The 21,932-nt window shown below is 42.4% G+C and overlaps 1 protein-coding gene across 4 annotated transcripts in view; it reads right to left on the bottom strand.

The window, feature by feature from the left end:
- The window catches only part of CPNE4 (copine 4), an 879,187-nt gene extending 865,602 nt beyond the window's left edge, over positions 1 to 13,585 (bottom strand). For 2 of the 4 annotated variants that reach the window (XM_033929998.1, XM_033929996.1), the window contains exon 1: positions 13,276 to 13,583. The gene's annotated coding sequence lies outside the window, so the exon portion shown is untranslated. Of the gene's footprint in view, positions 1 to 13,152 lie in introns of all 4 variants that reach the window. The other 2 variants (XM_033930001.1, XM_033929997.1) reach the window with 2 other exon arrangements.
- Between the last annotated feature and the right edge of the window lie 8,347 nt (positions 13,586 to 21,932).

The following is a 21,932-nucleotide window of genomic DNA, read 5'->3' as shown; positions in this document are numbered from 1 at the left end:
TTGTAAGTTTCTGGGGGGAAAAAGTCCATAGCGTGCTATTGAGACAGATAAGGGGGAAGCCACTGCTTGTCATGGATCGGTCCTATGGAATGTTGGTACTGTCTGGATTTCTTGGATAGATGGACCATTAGTCTAACCCAATATGGCTGTTTTTATGTTATGTTCTTAAACTAACCCCCTCTTCTACAAAGCCACGCAGTTACGGCCCCGAAGCCCATATAGATTTAAAGGGCTTCAGGGCTGTTGCCGCACGGCAGTCGCTAGTGCAGCTTTGTAGAAGAAGGGGTAAGTCATAGGGCTTAGTATGACAAAGCAAGACACTTTAGATCTTGGGTGGAAGTGGCAAGCACATTCTGCAAGGTATTGGCAGAATAGAAGTCACTAATGTAATGTGATGAGACCCATTGGGCTTTGTTTTTCTGTTAGGTGTCATTTGTTTCCTGTTGTGTGATGTTAGATGCACTCCAATATTTTTTTTTTTTTTGCTTTTTATTAATTCGAGTGTACTTGTTTAAAAATTTTTCAATAAACAAACCTTGACTAAAAAAAAAAAAATTAAAGATCAATCAAATCCATAAGAAATAGTAATAAAAAGCAAATTAAAGCAAGGGGAAAAACTAAAGGGCCCTTTTACATAGGTTTGCTGAGTCCTAATGTGGACTTAGTGCACCAAAAAAGGCTTATCACATGGCGTGCTAAAGCCTCCAATGGTAATTTTCCCATTTTCAAGCACTAACTGTGCGCTATGTACTTTTTTGGGAGGGGGCATGGCATGGACAGAGAAGGAATGTGAAAACGCTAAACAGCTAGCACATTCCAGGGGTTTAGCCAACCCTCCAATTTCTGGGGACTGGGCGGTCAACACATTATCCCACCCCCCCTCCGCACATGCATGTGTATACTCTAAAGCTATTTTTGCCGGTGGGGCTGCCTAAGACCCACCAGCCAGTTCCTGAGCTGCTCCCCTTCGCCTGGTGTCGCTTCTTCAATACAGAAGTTGGCAGCAAGCCTCCGGCCACCAGCAGGACCTCTGGAATATGATCCGTTCATGAACCAGAGGTCCCGCTGGTGGCCAGAAATCTTAGCTGGACGATTCTTCAAGCATTGCTAGGTCCCTATATAATATGTACAGTCTAAATACTGGCACTTATACACTGAAATTGGTAAACTGTCTCTTCCAGGTGTAATTGCCAGCACTTAGGCTTGGAAGCTACAGAATGTCGCCGTTCATTTTTTTTCCTATGTGCATTCGTTGCTCCTGCAGTCTATTTGCCGGCATCTTTATATATACCGTATTTAACTGGTTATTCCTTCAGCACAGCTTTTTTTCTGAAATAATAGGGAAATGTGAATGTCTTGACCTGGACTTCTTATTGCCACACAGAGCCCATTTGTAAAATGAGTGTGTATGGGGGTGTTGGGGGGGGTGTATGGGTGTGTGTGTGTATATGTGTATGGGTGGGGGGGTGTCTGGGTGTGTGTGGGTGTGGGTGAATGGGTGGGTGTGGGTGTGGCAAACACACATACATACACACACAGAGTAATTCACAATGTTTGCTCCAGATCGTATTTTAAGAGGTGCAGAAAAGCATTTCTGTCATGTGAAAATTAGAATGCAGATGTATTTTAATTGGTGTTTTTCATTGACTGTCTGTGTCTGCCATATTTCATGTTCATAATTGCTGGTTATAGCATTGCATGTGGAGGCAGGCTACAGATCCAGCTTTTTTGTTAAGTCACATCTAAGAGGGGAATCTTAGCTGCTCTGGATAGGACACGCGCTAAGGCCCGGAGTCTCTAACCGACACTGTCGGTGGCGGCCCCCCCTTAGAAGCAGCTGCAGATTGCGTGTCAATCGTGCAATGGCGCCGTTTAGAGAATCACGCTTCTGGTAAAAGGTAGACGCCAGGGTTTTCCAGGCCTACATTTCCGGTGCCTTATCTTTGACGTGAATTATGCCTCCAAAGGCACTTTACGGCGCCTAACACCACTTCTGGCGTTAGCTATGCCCACAATGGCATTAGGCGCCGCAAGGTACCTATAGAGGCATGATTATTCCAGTGCCAGGTTTTTTAGGCCCTGGAAGGCACCTTGAAAATCAGTTTAAAAAGGCGTTTAAATTGTGTTTTCCGCTGAACTTGGGCGCCCTTACCAGCACCTAAAAAACCAACACCACTTAGAGCAGTGGTCTCAAACTCACAGCCCGGGGGCCACATACGGACTGCCAGATACAATTTTGAGGCTCTCAGTATGTTTATCATAATCATAAAAGTAAAATAAAACAATTTCTTGATCATGTGTCTCTTTAGCTATAAATGACAATATTATTATTAAGACTTGGCTAAAAGGAAAGATTTATACACTATAAAGAGTTTTACCTCATGCAAAATTGTCATTTCTTTAATAAGACATTAACTATTTTTTTCTGGCCCTGCAAAGAGTTTGAGTTTGAGACCACTGACTTAAAGAATCTGGGCCTAAAACATCTTTTCATTAGTCATTTGCCAGTCTGGTGAAACATAGCACAGCATATTAAGATTCTAGCTGGCTTCAAGGTAAGGTTGGGGGGGTGAGTGATAACTACTGATAATATATACAGGACACTACCGACACACAGGATCATTCATATGATCTGAGCATGACAGAAAACATACAGTAAGGATTAGATTCCGTAAATGGTACTGAAACAAATGGCACCAATAAAATCCACACTGCTATTCTATAAACGGTGCACGTCATTCATAGAATAGCACTTAAGAGTCGATTTCCATGCCAAACTTTGGGCACGAGGATTTATACCAACTGATTCCCCGGTACTCAGAAATACTGCACAAATTTTTAGTGAACCCCTTTCACCCACCGTGCCCCCCCGGGGCCACTCCCCCTTCTGAGTTGCACACGACAAGATTTGCGCGCACGTCTCCATATAACTGTGCTTGGCGAGATGCCCATGCAAATCAAAAATGTTGCCCATTCACGCCACTATTTGATTGTTAGCGCCCAATTATTCATGCTATCGGACTGTTAGTCAATTTAGATGCATGCGCGTTTCAGCAAAGCGTGCAATTTTGTACAAATAAATTTGTGTGCCATTTATAGAATCCGGGGATGAGCATCTTGCTCACTGTGGACTCCGAATGGAATCAGCATCAGCTTTCTGCTCTAATCAGCACACTGCACAATCAGCACCACCACGTGAACCTTTAGGCATCGTTCTGTGCTTTTTTTTCTGTCCCTTTTTACAATCAACAGCAGAGGGCCAAGTTTTCCAGTGATTTCTAAGTGTCTTTTTTTGGAAAACAGTTTGAAGAAAATATCAGTTTTAGCAACCTATAATCCACTCTAGTTTTTATTTATTTATTTAAAAATTGATATACCGCCTATACTCTAAGCAGTTTCCAAAAATAACATTCGTAAGTACATTTTAATGCCTAACAAATTTCAAATCACTCTCAACATACAGTCTTCATCACGTAAATAATTATCAAACTGCTCATTATAAACTTCAACGGGCACTTCAAAAGATACCGGTATCATGGAATTCACAATTGTTTTTTAGTTCATTATTAATTGTATGCAGTTCAGACAGATTATTCATGTTATAAGCTATTATATCAAAACCACACATAAGAACATAAGAATAGCCTTACTGGGTCAGACCAATGGTCCATCCAGCCCAGTACCCTGTCTTCACGGAGGCCAATCCAAGTCAGAAGTACCCAAATAGTAGCAGCATTCCATACCACCGATCCAGGGCAAGCAGTGGCTTCTCCCAAGCAGTTTATGGGACTTTTCCTCCAGGAACTTGTGCAAACCTTTTTATAAAACCAGCTACATTAACTGCTCTTAACCACATCCTCTGGCAACGCATTCCAGGAGCTTAACTATTCTCCGAGTGAGAAAATATTTCCTCCTATTGGTTTTAAAAAGCACAGTACCAGGCAGAGCTTAGGGTTCTTGCCCAGAAATAGCTAAGGAAAAAAAAAAATTTTTTAAATTTAAATTGAATTAGGTTGGGCACACTGGATGGACCATTCGGGTCTTTATCTGCCGTCATCTGCTATGTTACTATCTTACTCTATAACTGCATCAAGTGGCCCCTAGTCTTTGTAAAGAAGGAAGAATTTGGAAGATTACTCATCTATATGTAGCAAACAATTGAAAGAATAAACAGGGAGAAGAATTAAGATGGGGATAATCATATTAATATATATTTCTCTTACCTACCAGACCTGTGCAATATTTGAAAAGGTGATTTTTAACGGGTAGTTGCTACGGTAAGGTATACAATGCATTTTACTGCTGTTGAATTTACCATGAGTCACTAATCTGTGCCACCTTAGTATCACAAGTAGGTTCCTCGTGTGTTAAATATAAATTTGTGTTACTGAAGCCAGGACCATTAGTTTCAAGTTTCAAGTTTATATATTTGATATCATTACATCTAGGCGGTTTACAATAAAAATCCAAGGTTAAAACCAAAAGAAAAAAAAAAACATTACATAACGATACATCATGCTGACAAGTCAATTATAAAAGCAAAAGTCAAGAGACATAAGAGGGAAAGGGAAAAAAATACAATATTAAAAAAAGAAAAGAAAAATGAAAACAAAAGCCTGACACATTGGGAAGGGATAAGAGTAATGAATTGCAATACCTACCGGAGAGAATTTCTTAAGAGGTAAAGGCATCCTTAAATAGAAAAGTCTTTAGATTTGTTTTATATATCAATAAGGATGTTTCATTCCTGATATGACATTGAAGCGCGTTCCATAGTGTCAGGCCACCACAGAAAAAAAACAGTCTTGCGTGTTGCGTCATAGAAAATATGGCGAAGTGATGGAATTGAAAAGAGAGATTGTCGGGAAGATCGTAGTGGTCGGGAGTTAGTATGTGGGATCAATAGTTTGTCGATGAAAGCTGGTGTATTTTCTTGTTTTGCTTTGAAGACGAAAAATAAAATTTCAATGGAGATGTGGTGGGAGATGGGCAACCAGTGTGTGTGTTTCAAAAAGCGGGGTAACATGGTCGTATTTTTTAGCCTTATAGATGAGTTTTACCGCAGTGTTTTGTAAAATCTGAAGTCGTCTGATTTTTTTGGTTTATACCAGGAATCTCAAAGTCCCTCCTTGAGGGCCGCAATCCAGTCGGGTTTTCAGGATTTCCCTAATGAACATTCCTCTTTAAAGCTGTATTTAACCTCTAAAAAAAAAAAAAAACTTTTCTTTTCTCTCTGATAACTTAAAAAATTTTTGATTTTACTTATATCCCAACCCTATTGTTTTATCCTTCCCCCTCCAACTCTCTTCTCCTCTATTTAGGAAACAAAATATTGTAACTTTTTTTCCCTAATGTTCTTTCCCAATCCTATCCAGTTTTGTCCGTATTGTCAGATAAGAAAGCACTGTTTTTAACTTAAAATAACAATTATATTAATTTTCTTTTGTTTTTTAATGTTTTTACCCCAATTGTATTTTCTTATGTAATTCGCTTAGAAATGTTAAGCGAACCATCAAATTTAAATAAACTTGAAACTTGAAACATTGAAAGCAGTGCATGCACATAGATCTCATGCATATTCATTGGGGAAATCCTGAAAACCCGACTGGATTGCAGCCCTCAAGGAGGGACTTTGAGATCCATGGTTTATACCATGATAAAGAGAGTTACAGTAGTCCACATGAGTCAAGATCAAAGAGCGAATTAGGAGTTCCTAGCCCCAAGTTGGGTCTAGACACCCATACCCATGATCATATTTCCCCACCACTCTTCTAAAACACCAGTCAGGCCAAGTCCCCTATCACCCCAACTGAATACCCTCCTAACATTTCAGACATATCAAGCCTTTTACTCCCAATCCCTCTTCCCCGGGAAGGGGCAAAACGCGGACCTCACGGACCTGACGGACCTCGCGGATCTAAACCCATACGGCCTTAAAAATCTGAGGTCCGTGTCGGTCCGTGTCGGTGGCGCTTGTAGTTTCTGTCGCTGACAAACCTTGATGAGATTTTAGCGCTGACGGATCCGTCTCAGCATAGGGAGGGAAAAGTGTTAGGATCCGTCAGCGCTAAAATCTCTTCCAGGTCTGTCAGAGCCAGAGACTAGTGCTGGAGCGGCAGAGCAGAAGCCAAGAGAGCAGGGACATAGGTTTTGGACGTGCGTTATGGAAAAGAAGTCTCCAAACTCCAGCACTAGTCTCTGGCTCTGACAGACCTCTAAGAGATTTTAGCGCTGACGGATCCTAACACTTTTCCCTCCCTATGCTGAGACGGATCCGTCTGCGCTAAAATCTCATCAAGGTCTGTCAGCAACAGAAACTACAAGCACCACGGACACAGACCAACACGGACCTCAGATTTTTAAGGCCGTACGGGTTTAGATCCGCGAGGTCCATCAGGTCCGTGAGGTCCGCGTTTTACCCCTTCCCCCTTCCCCTCCCTCATTACCTCATGCCTCCTGGCACCTCCCAGGTGCTGTGTCTCTCATTATTAAGCAAATTGAATAATGCAGATTGCATTTAACCCCATTAGCTTTTGGCTTCACAAGGTACCAGTTGGCCCCTTAGGCGATAATGTCATGATACTACCACAAAAGGTCAGACTGCCAAATAAGGTACTACTTTGAAGCCAGGAACCCAATAGGCAAGAATGACTGTGCATTCTTTCTCCCCAGCCACAAGAAACCAGAGAAATCCCCAGAAGGTGCCAGAGAGTGGGGGATTGGGAGGTTTGGCTTGTTTGGAATGTTGGTAGACTTGGTCAATCTGAAATGTTGAGGGGCGGGAGATTGTCATTAGTAGTTCCACAAATAACACAGCTTACAAGATTAAATGGAATCTGCATTATTCAATGTGCATTATACAAGGGGCCCCTGAAAAGTTCTCAGGCCAACCAAGAAGAGAATGATGTGCCGCCATGAAACTTACAAGTTATTCCACAGTTTTGTTGATACTTTTCGTTCAATATGAAATGAAACAAAAAGTGTCAAGAAAAGTGTGGAATAACTTTTCATGGCTGCACATCATTCTCTTCTTGGTTGGACCGAGAACTTTTCAGTGGCCCCTCGTAATGAGGTGCTTTGCATGTATTCTTAACTTACATTGTGCTACAAAAATATGCATTAAGGGCAAATTATGCACAATTTTACAGTTTAATGTGTTATTCCCTTAACTACTTCCCTCTTTGTCTTCTCAAAGAGAATTTTGGAACAATAACAATCCAGCACTCACGTGCACAGGGTTTCAATCAAGCATCGATGTGGGGATTTTTTTTTTTTTTGGGGGGGGGGTTTATAGGGGGAGGGGTTCCAAAACAAAGCGAGGAAATCGAACCACACAAAAATTTCCTGAATTGCAACAAGAATGCCAGTTGTAATTGGTTACTGGTTGCATATACCTGCACCTACGGAGGGCTCCAGGGAGACAAGTGAAATGAAACCTAGTTACCAGTTCTTTGGGTTTCAGTGGGTGCTTGAACACCCCAGTGCTGAGCAAACCCCTTCACTGTGTCTGGAGAGTAGAGAATGACACGGTGACAAAATTCATCACCATTCCCGTCCCCGCGGATAACCGCGGGAAATAATCCCATGTCATTTTCTAGCTTCTATTTCAACCTCAGTCCTTCTACACCAGCATTCTTCAAAGCAAAGCTTGTGGGTCAGTGGTTGTGGCCATTCATACTCTGATTCTTCCCTCTCTCCTTAAAGAATGACATGAAGATGGCTTCCCGACGGGAACGGTAATGAATTTTGTCACCATGTCATTCTCTACTGGAGAGTGCTTTTTGTGTTGAATTTAGACCACCTGCCTATTTTGGAAAAGATTCCTGTGACTGGAATGAGGAGATGGGTGCTAGTTTAAAAACTGCAGAGGTGTGTAGAACGACAGAACTTGATCTGTACTTGAAAGAGAATGTTAATGGTGCATTTATTGTACAGAGATAAGCAATAATAGAATGAGAAAATCATCATGCTGGAGAAACCAAAAAGTCTGTGAGGAAAAATGTCCAAAGGCGATAAAAGTGGGAACAGTTCTGATCAGATATGGATGGACCAGACTAGTGTTTCTTCTTTACTTTATGAATTGTAGTTCATCCCTCCTCTCCCATGTTTATCAATGTTAATAATCACGAGTTCTTACCCATTATTTAAATAATTGTATGTACTGTATTGTTTGTTTTATTTTTTTTTATATATTTAATAATTGTTAAATTTAAAGTGTACATCGCTTAGAATATTTGATTAAGCGATTGATCAAGTCAACTAATAAACTTGAAACTTAATAACACAGCCTTTCCATATGACCTCACTTTTTCTGATAAGATGGGGGGGAGGGGAGTGTTCATCAAAAAGCTCTTAAGCATTACAGAGCACAAGCACCACTGTTGAAATTGTCCCCTAAAATGAAAACTTGATGAAGGCAGATACAGGAGAAATATTGATAGGGCTCCTTTTACTAAGCTACGATAGCGTTTTCAGCGCACGCAGAATTTTAGCGCGCACTAAACCCACGCTACACAGCTAGAACTAACGCCAGCTCAATGCTGGCGTTGGCATCTAGCGTGCACGGCAATTCTGCACGCGTTTAGCACGCGCTAAAATCACTATCGCAGCTTAGTAAAAAGGAGCCCATAGACTATGGGCTTCTTTAACGAAGGCGCGGTAGTGGTTTAACGCCGGCGCGGTAGTGGTTTAACGCCGGACACGCTAGCCGCTACCGCCTCCTCTTGAGCAGGTGGTAGTTTTTCGGCTAGCGCGGGGATTGGCGCGTGATGAAAAGCTGCGCGCGCTGAAGCCGCTACCACGGCTTCGTAAAAGGAGCCCTATGTTTTTGCTTAACAAGGGACAGAAAATATTATGAATGATTCTCCCCTGCAAAGTTTGCCAACAGTGGCCCCATTCATGCTACCCTGATAGGCTCCGGGAAAGACTAGAGCCGACTTTAGCTGTGTAGGATCTTTTCCTATAAAAAATAAAATCTAAATGTTTACATTTTGAACATATTTTTAGACATATATATGCCAATTTGTGAAGAGAACAGAACAAATTATATGTTTGCATCTTGTTTTTAATAAAGGAATTAGTTTAAAGGAAACTGCATTTGTTCTTTGAAATACGATACTTAAAGACTGAACCCGTTTTAGAGGTGGGAAAAGACAACAGCACCGGATGAAACAGAATCCGTATCTACTGTATTTGTCCATTTATTTTACACTCTCAAAAAATCATCACTGTTCTTGTAAGTACGTAAAATGAAGGGTCATTAATGTACAAAATAAATAAGCCGGTCTCTTCGGTTTTTCACGTAGAAACTGACGTGGGCATAATTAGCCAGACGTTCCATTTTTTGGCCCAAGCGTTACATATATTAGCTCACAGCACAAACGAGATAAAGTCCCTCTCTCGGAGTAGTGCAGTTTTCAACCCAGGCAGAATAAACTTGGGGAAATGTCTTTTGTGGCTGGATACTCCATGTGGAGCAGGGCTTCCCTGTGCCTTTTCAGGCACCTTTGGGCACAAGTGTGTCCCCTCTGCTCAGAGTTTTCTGCCGATACCCGAGCACCCTCTAGTGTCAACCCTAAGTAAGGTCTTTTCCTGCCTCAAAGGACTCGAGCTCTCAGTTTCCAGTCTCTATCCATTTCCCTAGAACTGGAATATTCTTACTATGTTCTTTGGTTGGTTGGTTTGGTTGTTTTATTGCTACAGTTTTTTCCTCTATGCATCCATTTCCGCACAGGTCAAGCCCTACTTAGCTCTTTCCTAGAGTATTAATTAATGTTGAGTGTGCAACGGTGCAGGGTGGTGGGGTACAAGTTCCTATATGTGAAACAAAAATACATTTACATTATTATGTTTTATGTATGTATATATCCATTTTCTTTTCTTTTTTACTACATCCTTAATGGATTTTTAGTTTTCTTCCCTCCCACTGACTTGAATTTCAGATCGTGTTCTTTAAATCAGTGTTTCTCAACTCGGTCCTGGAGTACCCCCTTGCCAGTCAGGTTTTCACGATATCCACAATGAACATGCATGAAAGAAATTCGCGTATAATGGAGACGGTGTATGCAAATCAAGTTTATGCATATTCATTGTGGATATCCTGAAAACCTGACTGGCAAGGGGGTACTCCAGGACTGAGCTGAGAAACCCTGCTTTAAATCATCCCGGTACTCAAAGTTAATTTTGCACTAATAGGAACAGGAGAGGAAAAAAAAAAAGTGACAACAGATGCAGCGTTATCTAATTATATCGAAGCTGCCTCAGCTTCAGAAACAACATTTCCTGTGATCTCCTGCAAAGCAAGATTTGTAATTTAAGGAAGAAAGAGGGTAGAAGGTTCTGTACCATAACAGCCCAGCTGCAAACACTTTAAATAGCAAAGAAACTTATAGCAAATTATATTAATCTAAATACCACAATAACCCTGGAATACATTTAAATGTTGGTTTGAGGGGGGGGGGTGTTTGTTTTGTTTAACATTCAAAAATTATGCATTTAATGAAATCTGATTACACACTAGTCGGTACACATCTAGCAGTTTTGCATTAGACGTGTACTGTCCAAAATTCCATTTTCATGTGTTGGTTGTTGTGTCTATTAGGTGGGATTCTGTTAAGATCACTGTGTGATGTGCATCTGATGACCCGCAACAAAAATCTAGAAAAAAAAAGGGCTTCTTTAAACAAGTGTCAGTATTTCTAAAACTATGCGCCAGGCTTTAGCTTCCAGAAGTAAGTTAAGGCGACTCCTGTCATGTAACCCCAACAAAAACCTTCCCTATACTGTACACAGTAGCAGAGACAAGACGGGATTTTAAGAGCAACTATAGTATCTGGAGTTCATTACACTTGCCGATTCGGGAGCTTGCACCTCTGATAGTTTTACTTGTCAATGTGCTCTTTCCAGCCCATAGCGTACTGTGGATTTGGAGCACAGAAGTACAATAGAGTAGGTACGTCCCACCCTGTGTACGCTCACTTAAGTCATAATGCACCTATATGCATTTTATTCTGATGGGGGGGGTTACATTGTCCATGTCATGCACATACTTCCTACAAAGAGAACTTGATGCACAAAAATGAAACTTAACATAGAAAATCGGGAGGAATGGGAGTAACTTTCCAGATTTTTATTTCTATCACTGTGAATGACTAGCTCAGAGCACCTCTGGTCAGTAGAATTCTTGATAACTTAAGAGTTATTAACTTGGTTTATCTGAACATCATTGACAAGATGACGCCTGAACGTTATAGGAGGTTTAATATCCAGACCTAGATAGATATTAAACCTCCTATAATGTTCAAGCGTCATAAACCGAGTTAATAACTCAAGTTCCCCTCAAGTGAGATAGAAAGGCTTTCCCTTTAGGTATCAAGCATGACTGTAAATGTATTTGCCTCTCCACTAACATGCATTTCAGCAAGACTCAAGGGAGAGGGTTAGATGGTAATTGTAATGCACTATATGTATACTACTGTAATAGAAATTTCACACCACCTGTAGCACTGATTTTCACTTTTGCCCTTAAAGCATAAGAAAAGGGTGCACAGAAATTAGACAAAAAAAAAATCACTTCTGACCTGTTAAACTGAAGGGAAGGGGTAAAACACGGATCTCACAGATCCAAACCCGCACATCCTTAAAAATCTGAGGTCCGTGCCCCACTTTTAGTTTCTGCATAGGGAGAGAAAGGTATTAGGGTCCGTCAGAACTAACTTGTCCTAGAGGTCTGTCAGAGCCAAAATAATCTATGCTGAGACTAAAAGTGGCACGAACCTTAGATTTTTAGGAACCTGCGGGTTTAGATCCATGTTTTACCCCTTCCCTAAACTGAACAACAAATATTTGTAAAACCATTCTTTTTAAATATATTACCGGCTCCTTTTCCCTCTTCTGTTAACCTCCCAAGTAAACATCTCTAGACATGCAGTGTTTCTGTCACATGCGAGGAGCCAGCTGAAAAGTTCTCAGCCCAACCCAGAAGAGAACCATATCAAGCCATGAAACTTGCAAGTTAGTCCACACTTTTCTTGACACTTCATTTCATATCATTGAAACGAAAAGTGTGGACTAACTTGCAAGTTTCATGGCTCTAGTCTATATCATTCTCTTCTTGGTTGAGCTGAGAACTTTTCAGCGGCCTCCTCATACACAAATTATGAGCAGATGGCAAGGGCCAGAGATGATGTCTCTTTACCTGCCTCAGTGCTGCTCACCGTCCCAGCACCTTGCCACACATGTGCCCTGCCACAATCTGTCTATTACTGGAGTCAGAGTCCTCTCCTGCGCAGACCTTGGGTACAGAATGTCCCAGACGCTACTGCCCATCCTAAGGTACATCCACCAAGTGAAAAGATCTTATCTATCTCAGATGGGTATTGTAGAGTACTAGATACTACATTAGTATCTTCAGTAATTAAGGAGAAAGGTACTGAAGGGGTTTGCAAAGAAACTGGATGCAGAACGCACCTTCTGGGCATTTTTTGTTATTGTTCTAATATAAATGGAGGGGGGGGGGCAGTGATCCCTGATCAATTAAGCAAAACAGGGCTAAGCTATTACCCCAAAAAGTAATCCACCCTGCTCTCGAAGTCTGAGTTGCAAAAAAAAAAAAAAAAAAAAAAAATAGAATAGAATATTGATTTGTTTGAGCACCAGATCATCATATTCACTGAAATACGAATCTCTGCTGAATTGTCAAATAAACTGCCTAAACGTTAATGTTGCTTAAAAAGACCTCTCTGCCGGGTTAAAAGTAGAACTGTCGCTCGCGTTCTCCTCGATTCTTTTCTGCGCAAACTTCCGCGGACAACTAGAGGAAATGTTTCCGACTGCTCGCACTAACCGGGCTCAAACCGACAGCTGCCTCCCCCATCTTTATGTAGCAAAGGGTTACATTTTCCAATACTGTTCTGTCACTCGGAGAGAAGGAGCGCTAAGAAATCCCTTTTAGGGAGCAGTGGCATAATCCTAGAAGCATAATCAAAAGTTTGTGATTTTATCAACCCCCCCTCCCGCCAGCCCTACAAAATAATAATTCGATCAATTCAATGAAACCCATAAAGCGGGAGTGAGAGCATCGGCTTACTCCATTCAGCCCAGACCTCCCAACAACCCTGAAGAGTGAGGTCGCATGCTCTCAACAGCACCTACCTGCCTGCAAAAAAAAAAAAAAAATGCTCCCGCAGAAGTTAGTGTCGATCCCGGTTTCTTCTTCTTTAACAAAGCAAAATATAAAAAAGAAAAGACAATAAAAACCCCTTTCTTTCCCCCCACCTTTCACTTTGATTCAGCAATCAGCGCCAGTGAAGATTGGGGTGGGATGCCTCCGGAAGCCCTGGCTCCATCCTCAGCGCGTGCTGCCGGAGTTCTCCTGGCTCTTCCTAGAGCAGAGCAGCCAGGACTGGGAGGGAGGGGGCGCAGCTCCTGCTCCCGAGGAGAGGGAGCGAGAGAGAGAGAGAGATCCTCCTCCTGAGCCCGACCTCCCTTTCGGGGGCCTTTGGCGCGCGCGGCTTGTTGCCAGCGCCCCCTGGGGCTTCCAGTGGGAACTGAGGCCCTCTCTCTTCCCAGCCCACTAATGAGCTCCCTCTCTGGTTCCACTAAATCTCCTAGAGGTGCCCGGACTCCCCTGCTGCACAGAGAAGCGTGGAGTCATAAAATTCGGGCACAGCCTGCCCTGTTCTCTGTTAAATAGGGTATGGAGTGCGGGCAATCCCTTCGGTAAACAACAAAACGTCAGGGACTTGTGTAGCTCATTAGGAGCTGCGGCCAACTCAGGCAGTGTAGGCGTTTAATAATCGTATTCATATACACTTATGTGGCTATTTATTTATTTTTGCCCATAAACTCCTGCTGGTGGGCAGCCAGGGAAATCTACGCTGGCACACAATTTAATAGAGGAAGAGTGCATGGTAGGTTCTGGCAGACTGAATCTAGATCATGCTAATTAAGTGCAATATGTTCACAAAATTATTTTTTGTGCAAAAAAAAAACACACCACACTGATCCTTCCCCCTTCCCCCTTATTAACAAATAAACTGAATTTTGTGGGACATAATCATCTAGGCTTTCATCTTACTAATGCTGTCTGTGAAGAAATTACCGCATACCTTCAAAGAGAGAGAGTGTCAGATTTCACAGCAGGAAGAGACTATGCCAGTTCACAGTATCTCTGATTATCTCAACAAGAACATAACAGATAAAGGAAATACAAATGCAGATATTTGAAGGAACTTGCACTAAAATAGTTGCACAAGTCTGACACCAGAATAAGGCAACATTAACAGAGGCAGGCGGGAGAACTCCAGATCTAACCCCCCCCCCCCCTCACTTAAAATATAGAGTTCCCCTCTTCTTTTTCCCAAACTATCTAAAAATACCTAGAGCCACAGAGGCATTGGGTTAAATTAGGCCACAGCTTTTAAACATAATTCTTAACGCATATACCAAAATTAAGTGCTGAAAAAATGTTGATACTGCAGCCATGTTTTGTCTGCAGCTACACCTCTCCAAAAGCAATGGCGTGCTTGGTTGTCCCACTGCCATTTAAAACTGAATATGGCTAAAAACTACATACTTTATCTTTCTGCATAACCCCCCTCCCCCCTCCTGCCATTCTCCATTTCTGTGAATAACACTCTCATCCTCCCTGTCTTGTCTGTTCACAACCTCGGGGTAATCTTTGACTCCTCTCGCTCCTTCTCCGCTCAGATTCAACAAACCACTAAAACCTGTCTATAACATTACCAAAATCCAACCTCTCCTCTCTGAGCACACTACCAAAACCCTTATCCACGCTCTCATCACCTCTCGCTTAGACTACTGCAACATACTTCTCTCTAGTCTTCTGGTCAATCGTCTCTCTCCCTTTCAATCTGTTCAAAATGCTGCGGCACGACTCATACTTATTTATTTATTTATTCCATTTGTGCGTCGCACATACCTATACAAGCTCTAGGTGACATTACAGAGGAAGGGGTTACAAGAGGGTAGGGAGGACAATGGAGGGCAGGAAGTTACAGTAGGAGAAGAGAGATACAAGTGATTAGGTGTCAAATAGATGAGTTTTCAGTTTCTTCCGGAATATTCTGTGAGAGCCACCACATTCGCATTACCCCTCTCCTCAAATCACTTCATTGGCTCCCTGTCCTTTTCTGAGTACAGTTCAAACTCCTCTTACTCACTTACAAGTGCATTCACTCTGTATCCCATCAATATCTCTCCTCACTTATCTCCCCCTATGTTCCCCCACCCCACACACAACCCGTAAACTCCGTTTGTCAGGTAAATCTCTGTTACCTGTACCCTTCTCCACTGCCAACTGCAGACTTCATCCCTTCTTCCTTGCCATGCCGTATGTCTGGAACAAGCTGCCAGAGTCAATTCATCATGTTCCGTCTCTAACAGTATTCAAATATAAGCTAAAAGCCTACTTTTTTGATGCTGCTTTCAACCCTTAACTCCCACTCACCGTCAGTTACCATCGTATCATTCCTTCTGCTAGAAACAACACAAACCTGCGATGTCCTTTCTGTCTGTCCAAATTAAATTGTAAGCTCTTCAAAGCAGGGACCCATCTATTGAATGTTAAATGTACAACGCTGCATACACTTTTCAGTGCTATAGAAATGATAAATAGTAGTACTGATCACCCCTCCAGATGATGCCCAATATCTATCAAAAAACTGTTCCTCACCGCCCCTTGCCAAATTTCTCCACCATCCCAAGAAATCAAGAGATAACTGATCATCTCCTCCCTTAGGATTAGAGAATGACACGGTGACAAAATTCATCACTGTTCCCGTCCCCGCGGATAACCGCGGGAAACCATCTTCATGTCATTCTTTAAGGAGAGAGGAAAGAATCAGAGTATGAATGGTCACAACCACTGACCCGCAAGCTTTGCTTTAAAAAATGGTGGTGTAGAAGGACCGAGGTTGAAATAGACACTAGAAAATGACATGGGATTATTTCCCGCGGTTATCCGCGGGGACGGGAACGGTGATGAATTTTGTCACCGTATCATTCTCTACTTAGGATGTCCACTAGTGCTGCACTCCCACAGCCCCAACAGCCTAGGAGATAGGTTTAACAGCTCATCTCCTTCACCTTTTTATCCCACTAACTGCAACAGCAAGCAACTTTTGCAATAACCTGAAATAAACAATCACAAGCTAGCAGGCACCATAATCATACACACACCACTTTGCTCAAAAACCAGGAGTGGGTGAAAGAGATCACGCAGCAACTCACATCAGGCTGCTCCCGCATTAAAAAAAAAAAAAAATTATACTCCGCATATCCTACAATTTGGATTACAAATTATTCAGGAACTCAAGCATTTTTCCCTAAATGTCTCGGTGGGCTCCCACACTATCTAATGTACCTAGGGCAATAGGGATTAAATGACTTGCCCAGGGTCACAAGGAGCAGTGCAAGATTTGAACCCACAACCTCAGGGTGTTGAGGCTGTAGCTCTAACCACTGCACCACACACTCCCACAAACCAACTGCTCGCAGCCGACCAACCAATTAACATGTGCGGGTGTTTGAGAAATCCCTGCGCACACATCAATTCACCTGCCATGATTATTCCCCCAACCCCACAGAGCCCGGCCTTTTAACTGCTGCACCATCACCATCACATGTGGGCAGGAGAAATGCAAGGTGCCTCAATGCCACTCCTCAAATTACTGGGATGCCCCTTCACCCCCTGCTTGCTGACAGAGGAGAATCCACCACTGACCAACCCAGTCTGGGCTGCACCAAGCCCCACTGCCCCATGCTCTTCAAATCAAAAGGAAAATATCGGCCCCCCAACCCAACGTGAGCCACCCATAAGTTGACATCCAGCATTCCCCAATTCATGAATGTATTACCCAGCATTATAGTTGGGCCTGGCCCAACCTTCATAATCTCTAGGCGCACCAAGGATGATATCCGCATAAACCAACAATGACCCCCTACTGACAAGAGTCATAATGTCCAACCCCAGTAGCTAATCTCAAAAATGCTCTGATCCATATGTATATAATTTTGGGTACCTTCTTTCCAGATTCCCCTTTCTTCTTTTTCTTACCTTTCTTATTCTCAACTTTCCCCTGTATCCCTCCATCAACTTGAAAATGTCAATATACTTTTTTCTTAATAATACACTTCTGCAAAGCTGGAGGCACAGCCTCCCATAACTACCACCTAGAGAATGATACGGGGACCGTTTACCACGGTAAACCGTGGTCACCGCAATATATCCACAGGAATGGAGACATTTGCAACTGGTTTACTGCAGGAATGGGAACAAGAACTTTCACCGCCCCATGGGAGCAGTGAAAAGTCTTGCTCCTGTGGTAAAAAAAAAATTGTGCCTATGTCAGACTCGGCATCTCCTCCCCAGTTCCTCATGCATTTATTATATCTTCAGGAGCCAGCTATGCCACAATGAAGACACCCAGAACCACAATGAAGACACAATGAAGACACCACAGAACGAACCCAAAACCAAAGCCTGAGACCAATGTGATTTGAAGAATAAAATTACCAGACAACAAAAGTCTTGAAATATGTATCCTGCTAGAGCTGGTATTAGACATAATTGGGGACTGCAAAGCCCAGGCTGTGCATCTTTAGCTTCCAGCTGGCGTAGGGCTCTCTCTCCTTCTGACCAGGGGGCAGTTCCCCTAGTTGCACTCCCCTAACATTATTCCTGCCATGTGTGACTGAAGTATTCTGTTAGCTTGATTTTTCTATGTAGCATTCTGTAGTAATTTGGTTTTTTCAGTTTTCACAATAGTGGAGGAGATATTTGTGAAAGGGAGGGGAGACAGGGGTTTTGTTGATCTTTGCTCTGTATTATTTGTGTTTATAAAATGACTATTGTACAGAATATTGTCTCTTTTTATACTTTAATAAAATAAGTTCAGTATAAAATCATAACTATTTGAAGTTTGTGCAGATAGGATCTGACAGTTTGCAGGGCGGGGATGGGGACCGAGCTCGTGGGGATGGGGCAGGGACGTGGATGAGCTCACGGAAGACGGGGCAGGAATGGTGACAAATTTTTTCCCCGTGTCATTCTCTACTCCCACCCTCCCAAGCATGTCGCGAAGAACAAGACTCAAGAGGGCTGACCCTCCCAGCTATCACTCCTCTTCTTACTTCGCTTCGTAGTATACCCAATGCATTAGCCTTCACACTATTTGCAGCTCTCTCGCAATCCACAAGGCTAGACGTAGCTGGGGTTAATGTCCCACCTGTTCCAGAAGTCGGCATGGAAGGTGCCTCTCTTCCATGCTCTCTCGTAGCTTCTAGGCTTACTCACAAATTGGCACGAAACATTCTTCCAGGCCCCCTTCTCAAAGGACCTCCAGTCTCTGTCCCTTCTACCTTGCAACGCCGAATGCTTGAATCAACCTGCCTGGCTCGCTATGTCAGGCTCCGTCTCTGGCAGCATTCAAAGCCAGACTGAAATCCTCTAAATGAAAATTAAGTGGGTAACAATTCCCATCCTACTGTCTTAACCTCTATATTCGTTTTATTTTCTTTATGAATTGTAGTTAAACCTGTCTTCCTCTTGTGTCCTGTAGTGTCATAGTTTTAAAATATGTGTGTTTGTTTTACCCTGTTTTTATTATTATTATTTTTTTATTATTATTATTTATTTATAGAGTTTTACAATATTTCCAAGCATATACATCTTGTACAGTAAAGTGAGATCAAACAACATATTAAACTAAAATTCCGAAATTAACATTTACTACAAGGAAATATTAAACTAGCTGATCTCACACTAGTCCTCAATATTATTGGATCCATAACTAAGAGTAGAACATATATAATTCAAATTAATTAAATAAGAAAAAAAAATCCTTATCTGGCTAAAGTGCAGGGAACTAGCTTTCCATGGACGTTATTATGTTGTTATTCCTTTTTCTAGACGTTTCATTGAGAGAAAACTAATCAGTTGAGATGGCTCTGTAAATATATATTTCAATGATAAATATCTAACTACACATTTACATGGGTATTATTATTTGTAAATCGCATTGGAATATGATATTGTGATCAAATCAAATTTTTAAATAAACTTGATAAAACTTGATGAACTTTGAAGCTGCGTTTAAACACTGACCCATCCAACATATCTGTCTCTCATTATCTTAATAGTCCCCTACCAGCTTTTAGCCTCCTCTGTGTATCTGTAATAATTAGATTGTAGGCTCTTCTGAGAAGGGACCGTCTCTTGCATGTACAGTGCTGCGTGCACCTGGTAGCGCTATAGAAATCATAAATTGCTCTTGTTGTTGTCTTCAGCTCCTGAAGAATAAACTGGAGAAAAGTGAAAGTCCCCCACCCCAGCCCCCAAAACACACCAGAGCATTCAGAAGGAGGATTCCATCCTGCTCCGCCAAGTGGGATACCAAATGCCCTGTACTGGGTTTACCATCCAGACCACCACTGGAGTCCTCAATTCAGTCAATTTTGATGTTCCACAACAATAGAAATTGCAGGTCCCACACCCTCGAAGAATTGGCCAAACCTGTATCTCACCCCTGGGAAGGATCAGGTTGAACGAAAAGGTCACCCACTGGCACATCGCCTGACTCCTAAGACTTGGGCAATGGCTGCTCATTATCCACTACAGAGCCCCCCACTACTGAAGCACTATTACCCTGCAGAGCAGTGGTATAAGGGAGGGCGGGGCGAGGTTTGCCCCGGGCACCCAGTAGGTGGGGGCACCAGCACCTCTCTTCCTTCCCCCCTCCCCCCACTATTGCGCATGCGCCACTTCCCTTCCCCAGCCCCTTTTTAACATTTGTGGTGCAAGCAGCAACCCCAACCTGCTCGTGCCAGCACTGGATCTTCCTCTGATGTCACTTCCTGGACTCGCACCCAGGAAGTGACATCAGAGGAAGAGCAGACACTGGTGCGAGCAGCAGGTTGGGGTTGCTGCTCACACTGCAAACATTAAAGAGCTATGGGGCAAGGGAAGAGAAGAGGTGCATGCGTGTACGCACGGTAGGAGGAGGCGGGGAAGAGATGGATGGGTAGGGGGAAAGAGGGTGGGAGATGGGCATCACTGCCCCGGGTGCCTCTCACCCTCGCTACGCCACTGCTGCTGAGAACCAGAATCCAAACCAACCGTATGCTTGGAACCAGCAATAAGTGGTACCATATAAGTGTTAGCCCGGGCAACAGGAATAGCCATCATGCCCTACTGAAATAACAGGAGCAAAGCTTGCCTACAGCTTTGCCCAATCTGCGGGCAGTCTTTGCCAGCAGTGTTCGTGGCTCTCTGTGCCTGCGGTGGGAAATTAAATCACAGCTCACCAAAGGCTGAATATTGGGCAGATCATTGCATTCAATTTTTTACCCCTGATGTCATTTGCAGGGCAAAGCCTGACCATATTGAGTATGTATTAAAACCACACTTTACGTCATAAGAACTTCTGACTTTTATAAATGTGGGGGTTTTTCTTTGTCTTATATATTGTGGATATTGTCTCTTGTCTGGCAGTGATTGTGGTTAACTCAGTAGTGAAATGTGTTGGGGTTTTTTTTGGGGGGGGGTTGTAAATAGTTTTATTGAAAATGGTCAATGGCACATACAGCAGAGTACAAAATCATCAAACGCCAGGACATCAATACAATAGAAACTGAGAACAGGAACAAACTAACAGTGAAAAAGGTAATATGTAGAAATAAAACAAAAACGTAAAGGAAAATTTCTGATCTGATGAAGAAGGGGTTACCTTCGAAAGCTAATCATAAACTACATTAACCCCCTCTTTTACTAAGGTGCGCTAATCAAATTAGCGCACGCTAAACGCTAACGTGTCCACAGACTAGCATGCACGCGTTAGCGTTTAGCGCGCGCTAATCGGTTAGCGCACCTTAATTAAAGAGGGCCTAAGTTAGTAAAATAATAAAGTATTATTAAGTTTTTTCCTTTATTGTTTTTTTTCTACTTATTACCTTGAAGAGTGGATTAACAAGGCCACCCCTCCATTTCACTTTGGTATTTGAAGAGATGGATCTTTCCCACAGAGTGAGAAAAGATTCTGTTGGCTCTAAAAAGACTGCGCCAAAGTAAAGCCTTACTGCAGGAAGCGTTATTTAAATAAGAAGTCTCTTGCTTCTGCCTCCCGGTAGCTGCCTACATTTCAGCTAGGTTCCCCTCACTGGTGACTCTGAAAGAGTCATGAAAATCCTATATTCCGAGTCAATGGTGGTTTGTCTGAGAAATACATCCGGATTTTCTTTATCTTGGTTAGCTTACACTCTAGAGAAGTTATGGCTAGTGAAGTAGACTAGACGTAAGCTGTGTTATTATCTGATAGAATATTTCTGTTTAAAATTATGACATTTCCTCAATGGCTGTATGTTCTTCAATTATTGCTGTTCAAAGTGCAAAAGAAGGTACTTAAGCAGGCTTGTCCAAGTTCCTTCTTCAAGGGATGCAAATGGGTCAGATTTTTAGGATATAATTAATGAATATAATATCAATGACGGGGGTTTGCATTCAATGGAGGTAGTAGGCACGCGCATCTCTCCCATGCATAGTCATTTAAGAATATTCAGAAAATCTGGCCTATTTGTGGCCCATAAGGACTGATCTTGAACAAGCCTGGTTTAAAAATCTATGTTATTTATTTTGTTTTCTATCTCGTTTTCCCTAAAGAGCTCAGAACAGGTTACAGGTTAAACATGTGTAATATACAGTTGACAGGCTATGATTTGGACTGGATTTGCCATAATTTCAGTAAAAGTGGACGAGTTTTTATCCTAACGACACATACAACTACTACTTATCACTTATATAGTGCTGAAAGATGTGCGCAGCGCTGTACATTTTGACATTTCTAAGCGGTCCTTGCTCGGAAGAGCATACGATCTAACTTGGAGAGACAGACATGACATATAGGGGTTGGAGATAC

The sequence above is a fragment of the Geotrypetes seraphini genome, chromosome 2 (assembly GCF_902459505.1).
Source record: "Geotrypetes seraphini chromosome 2, aGeoSer1.1, whole genome shotgun sequence".
In the NCBI taxonomy this organism is placed as follows: Eukaryota; Metazoa; Chordata; class Amphibia; order Gymnophiona; family Dermophiidae; genus Geotrypetes; species Geotrypetes seraphini.
This window is presented reverse-complemented; position numbering and strand designations above follow the sequence as displayed.